This window comes from Dama dama, chromosome 14 (genome assembly GCF_033118175.1).
Source record: "Dama dama isolate Ldn47 chromosome 14, ASM3311817v1, whole genome shotgun sequence".
Classification (NCBI taxonomy): domain Eukaryota; kingdom Metazoa; phylum Chordata; class Mammalia; order Artiodactyla; family Cervidae; genus Dama; species Dama dama.
The window spans coordinates 66,445,467-66,451,917 of record NC_083694.1 but is presented as its reverse complement, the minus strand read 5'-3'; the positions used below and the strand labels follow the sequence as shown (position 1 = coordinate 66,451,917).

General features: G+C 42.2%; 1 long non-coding RNA gene across 3 annotated transcripts in view; it reads left to right on the top strand.

The window, feature by feature from the left end:
• Positions 1-6,451, top strand: part of LOC133069675 (uncharacterized) — a 78,332-nt gene continuing 71,881 nt past the window's right edge. For 2 of the 3 annotated variants that reach the window (XR_009695920.1, XR_009695918.1), the window contains exons 1-2: positions 1-166; positions 1,862-1,963. This is a non-coding gene — a long non-coding RNA (uncharacterized LOC133069675). Of the gene's footprint in view, positions 167-1,861; positions 1,964-2,409; positions 2,525-6,451 lie in introns of all 3 variants that reach the window. The other variant, XR_009695919.1, reaches the window with a different exon arrangement.

Below are 6,451 nucleotides of genomic sequence, written 5' to 3'. Positions count from 1 at the left end.
TATTAGATGAGATAATAAAGTATATCTTGACCAAATATATATTGACCATGTGTATGCATCTGCCCGATGTTTATATAATTTCGTGTTTTCAGGCGGTGGGATTTCAGTGTCGGCAGTTGCTTCGTGTGTCTCTACGTTCTTGCTGTGGCCGGACTCAGTCTCAGTGGTAAGGTGCTAGCCTTTTTCAGAAGTGACACTGCTGTTTAGGCCACCATTGATAGAACAGGCTTTGAAGAATTTTTTTCACTGGTAGATAGAAAAGCATTAGTCACTCAGTCACGCCCGACTCTTTGCAACCGCATGGACTGTAGCCCACCAGGCTCCTCTGTCCATGGGCTTCTCCAGGCAAGAACACTGGAGTGGGTTGCCATTCCCTTCTCCAGGGAATTATCTGATCCAGGGGTCGAACCTGAATTACAGGCAGATTCTTTACCATTTGAGCCACTAAGGAAGCTCTGGCAGACAGAGGTTCCCCCAACACCTCCTCCTCACCACTAAATTGTGAGCAGAGGCACCACCACGTGATTCTACTTCCTGAATACGGTATCAGATGAACAGAAAACAGCCAGTGTGCCCCTAAGAGAAGCAGCCCTCCCGCTGGCAGATGTCCTCTGGGGCTGTCTCCCAGTCTTCTGACGGTAGAAGGTGGGCTCTTTCCACCACATCGACTCTCATTCTCTTGCTCCTCCAACCTGTATTTCAAGCCTAAGGCCCTGAACGCATCCTGATGGACATGATGGGGGAAAACGGGGCGCTGGGTACAATTGGGGATTTTTAAGAAAGAAGAACCACTGCCTCCTTTTTCTTCTCACCTCTCATTTTGGACCCCAGCCTTTCCTCATGCAGCCCAACCCTCCTGGGCCATACCTCCACCTCCCAGGACTCCAGCAGGATTCGAAGCTTCACTCGGGCTGGTATCACCTTAGCATCAAAAGTCACTTGAAGGCAAAGGGCTGTTTTTTGTCTGCACCCCGTTCCTGTGCTCCAACGACTCCCCCCACAACCCCCGCCAGCCCTGATCACACCTTTCTGGATCGAAAGGATCCCCTGAAGACGGCCAGTCTGAATCTCGCCCTGGCCATTTCTTTGGCTTTGCCGGCGCGGGTCGGGCTTGGCACCCAGAAAGCAGAAAGCAGTAGCCATCCTGGTGTTGCCACCAGTCCCCCAGCTGCAGATCGAAGCCCCATCCGGTGGCTGGTCTCCGCTGTGGGCTCTCACAGTGCCCGGAGCCCGGAGAACGTGGCTGCCTGCTGCAGCTGTCTCCTTTCGAATCAGCCACCCCCACTCCCCAGGTGCCAAAGCAGCTCGCTGGGTTTAGAATGCTCCCCGTCTCTACCTCTCCCGCCCATGGCAGCGTTGGTAGCAGCTTTCCAAGGAGTCTTTTGTTGTGGAGGCTCTAAATCCATGGTAGGGAAATTACCAAGAGACTCTTCCACAGCCTGCTCGCCCTCCCCGCGCCCCGTCTCTTTCTTTCCTTCCTTTGTCTCCTTCCGTAGCTGAGGTCAGAATCCCTAGCCAGACTGAGAACATGGTTGCGATTCCAGGACCCAGATGCCAATATGTGGCAGCATCTGGCTTATTGGCAAGCGTCGCCGGCAGTTGTGCTGGCTGCTTCGAGGCCTGTCATGTGGCTGAGCCTGCTAATGGGGGCCCTGTCACAAAACGGAGTTTCTTTGAGAACATGGTGTGGACCAAGGAGCCCCCCAGAAAACAATGAGCTGCACTGCAAGGGCGTGGATTATTGGGCAGGGCGGCTGCAGACTAGAGCTTTGATGCCGATCCTAGACCTGTTTTGCAGAAATCCCTGTCTCATGTTGTTGGAGTCTGCTCCTCCTGTAACCTTACCTTCTTGTGCTGTTAGTGTTTCAGGTGCCTTAAGGCATGGAGCTCCTTGAAAGAGAAACACAAATCACTAAAAATGTTGAGATAAAATCCTGCTCCTCAGAGGCGCCTGTTTGGCACGGTGAGTGCATGATAACAGCTTGCTTTAGAAAGGTGACATTTCTGCTGAAGGCTGAATAATAAAGCATGCATTTTAAAAACTCAGCTCTTCCCTGTCTTCTGACGCTTGACTTTTGGAGTGAAGGCCATTTCTTCCATGTGAAGGGTCCTTCTGGAGGCTATCCTCTCGAGTCCCAAACATGGGCTGATTAACTTTTGTTATCGCTGATGCGGCCAAGGAACTCTTTAAATTAATAATCCCATAATAGGGCTGTTCGTGCTTTTTTTTCAAGATGCAAGCACTGAGTACTCAGAATGTGTCAAGCATTATGTGAGGCCCTGAAGGGCAGAGACAAGGATGAAGAGCAGCGCAGAGTCGCTGCCCACCCCCCAACCCCAGGATGCAGGCCGTGGATGACCAGATCATATATGCTTCTGTTGTTTCATTTCTTCCCCCACCACCTACAGAACTGAACAGGGCGGTGATACGCCCTGTGTTTTACAAAGGGAGGAACTAAAGTCCCTAGGAGTTGCCTTCCCCGTTTGGCGTGGCAAGCTATTAAGAGCTGTGAATGAAAACCAGGTAGCTATACTTCTGCTTCACTAATAAGTGTGTGTTGGTTTCTTAGGGTATAAACACCTAAGGGCAGGGACTGTGTCTTTAACTTTTTGCAATTGTGCCCCCAATTAGCAGCAGCCTCAACTCATCCATGACCCTGTCTTCATACATCTCAGCTCAACACACACACACACACACACACACACACACGCACACGCACACGCACAGACACTCTAATACAGGGACAAGCTGAAGCCACGTTCTTCCTGTGACAGGCTGAAGGAAGGAATCAAGAGGAAGTACAAAGCAAAAATTAGCTGCAATTAAAAGATGGTGATAATCCCGGCAAGTTGGTGGTGATGATGGCAGTAGCGTACTGCTGTTATAACCCCACGTAGAGCCATAACAGAGCAATTAGATTGGCGAAGTCAAAGATTCATGGACGACATTTACAACAAAACTAGGTAACAAGATACCTGGTACCCCAGAATGCAAGCAGCTGGGGACAAGATACCAGGAACCAGGAGACTCTCATGATAAGTAAATTCCTGTGGGAAACAAAAGGAAGCAACAGTGTAGCCTCTGAGGGGACCAGAGAACAGGAGATTGCCAGCTAGCCAGCAGGTGCTCACGGGGGACTCAGTGGGCCACACCGAGAACAGCAGCAGCAGGTGAAGGCCTGCTGCAACATCTGGTAAATGCAGAGAGCTTGCAGTACAGAATTGACCTGCCGGAGCGGCCTTCTAGTCCAGGACCCTGCAATGAGGAGAAATTGCTGGGAATGGAATAAAAACTGAGCAGAGTAGGGACAAGAGAAAGATCCAGTTCAAAGGTGAGGAAGAACAGCGGGAAAATTGCAGAAAGCAAGATGACATACTTAAAAAAAAACAAACCTTAACAAAAACAACAGAAGGAGCTCTGTGAAGTTAGAGCCTTTGAAAGTTTAACCTGCTTCCTTCTCATAGTTTAAGAAAACTAATTTCACATAAAAATACACAACAGAAAATAATCATGTCCCATACGAAGTTGTAAGAAAAAGAATTAGGGCTAGAATAAAGTCCTTAGAGACAATGAAAGCATCCCAGAAAGACATTCTCACAAAAGAGATGAAAATTTACAATTTCAAAATGAACTGAAAGACGATTATAATTAAGAAAATTATATGACATGAAAGAATGACAGAAATCATAAGTAGAATACTCAGAAATGAGGTGACAACTCAGGAAAGACTTAGAGGTAAAAGAAAAAATTATTTCAGATATGAAGACTAAAGTAGGAGGACCAAAAGAGTGCATAAACATGACAGATAATACCTTAAGAGAAATATAAAATGAAATGAAAAACTGTAATTAAAAAAAATTAAAACATTTTAGTGCAGTTTCAGGTTCATGGCAAAATTGAGGGGACATTGCAAATTCCCTAATGCCCTTTCCCCCACACATATGTAGCCTCCACCAATGTGAACTTCCCCCACCAGACTGATAGATTCATTACAACTGATGAGAGTGGTTTGGCACATCATTACCACTCAAAGTCCAAATTAACATTATGGTTCATATTTGGTGCTGCACTTTCTATGGGTTTTGACAAATGTATAATGATGTGTATCCATCATTATGGCATAAACAGTATTTTCACTGCCCCCCAAATGCTCTGTGCAACTGCCTATTTATCCCTCCTTACCTCCTCCGACTCCTGACATCTGATAACCACTGAAGGTTTTACTGTCTCCATAGTTTTGCTTTTTCTAGAATGTCATAGATGGAATCATACATGATGCCAACCTTCAGATTGGCATCTTTCACTTAGTGATATGCTTTTAAGTTTCTTCTGTGTCTTCATGATTTGATAGTTGATTTCTTTTTAATCCCTGGAGAAGGAAATGATAACCCACTACAGTATTCTTGCCTGGAGAATGCCATGGCCGGAGGAGCCTGGTGGGCTACAGTCCATATAGCCCATGGGGTTGGAAAGAGTCGGACATGACTAACACTTAATACTACACTTCTTTTTAATGCTAAATAATTTCCCATTATCTGGATGTACTATAATTTATTTATATATTCATCTGATGAAGGGCATCTTGGTTGCTTCTAAGATGGTTGGGCCATCATGAATATAGTTGCTATCAATATCCATATGTAGATTTTTGTGTGGACGTAAGTTTTCAACTCATTTAAGTAAATATTAATGAGAATGATTGCTGGATTGTATGGTAAAAGTATATTTCGTTTGGTTAAAAAACAGATGGTCTCCCAAAGTGGCTGTACCTTTTGTGTTGCCACCAACAATGAATGAGTTTCTGTTGCTTTATATCCTCAACATCACTTGATATTGTCAGTGTTGCAGATTTTGGCCATTCTAATATGTGTGTGGTAGTATCTTATTGTTTTAATTTGCATGTCCCCAATGACACATGATGTGGGGCGTCTTTTCATATGCTTATTTGCCATCTGTATATTTTCTCTAGTGAGGTGCCTGTTAAGGTTTTTGGCCCATTTTTAAACTTGGGTTTCTCATTTTCTTGTTGTTGAGTTTAAGAGTTCTTTGAATATTTTGGAGAACAGTCCTTTATCAGATATGTATTTTGCAAATATTTTCTCCTAGTCTGTGACTTGTCTTCTTATTCTCTTGACATTGTCTTTTGCAGAGCAGAAATTTGAAATTTTAACAGAGTCATAAGCTTATTAATTACTTCTTTGATGGAACGTGCTTTTGGTCTGGAATCTAAAAAGTCATTGCTGTACCTAAATTCATCTAGGTTTTTATTCTATGTTATAGTCAAGAATTTTATGTTTTTTTGTTGTTGTTTTATCTTTAGGCCTGTTATTCCATTTTGAGTTAATTTTTGTGAAGGATGTAAGGTCTGGGTTTAGATTCCATTTTTTTGCATGTTCAGTTGTTCTAGCACCATTTGTTGAGAATATTTCTTTGTATTGCTTTGTCCGTGTTTCTACTTCTGGGGTCTCTACTTTGTTCAATAATCTATTTGTCCATTCTTTCATCAATACCACACTTTCTGTTTTTTCCCCCACACTTTCTTCATTACCTTAGCTTTACAGTAAATCTTTGAATTGGGTAGTGTCAGTATCTAACTTTATCCTTCAATATTGTGTTGGCTGTTTTGAGTCTTTTGCCTTTCCATGTAAACTTGAGAATGAGTTTGTTGATATACACAAAATAACTTGCTGAGATTCTGATTGGGATTGCACTGAACCTACAGATCAAAGTGGAAAGAACTGACATCTTGATGATATTTAGTTTTCCTATCCATGAAATATCATAAACTATCTCTCCATTTATTTAGTTCTTTGATTTTGTTCATAACAATTTTATAGTTTTCCTTGTACAAAGATCTTGTCTTTTTATTTTTGTTCAACGTATACTAAAGTATCTCATTTTTTGAGGGTGCTAATGTAAATGGTATTGTGTTTTTTAATTTAAAATGTCAGATTTTCACTGCTGGTATATAGGAAATTGTACCCTGCCACATTGCTATAATTGCTTATTAGTTCCAGGAAATTTTTTTTTGGTGGGTGGGGGGGTCAATTCTTCCAGATTTTCTGCATAGACAATCATGCCATCTGTGAACAAATACAGTTTTATTTCTCCTTTCCAATCTGCATACCTATTCTTTCCTTTTCTTATATTTCCTTATATATTTTCTTAAATTTTCTTTCTTATATATTCCTTTTCTTATATTTTCTTATATATTTTCTTAAATTTTCTTTCTTATATATTCCTTTTCTCATATTTTCTTATATATTTTCTTAAATTTTCTTTCTTTCTTATATATTCCTTTTCTTATATTTTCTTATATATTGCATAAACTTAGAACTTCCAGAAGGACTTTGAAAAGGAGCAGTGAGAAGGGATATTCTTGTCTTTTCCCTGATCTTAGTGTGAAAGCTTTGAGTTTCTCACCATTAAATATGTTAGCTGTAGATATTT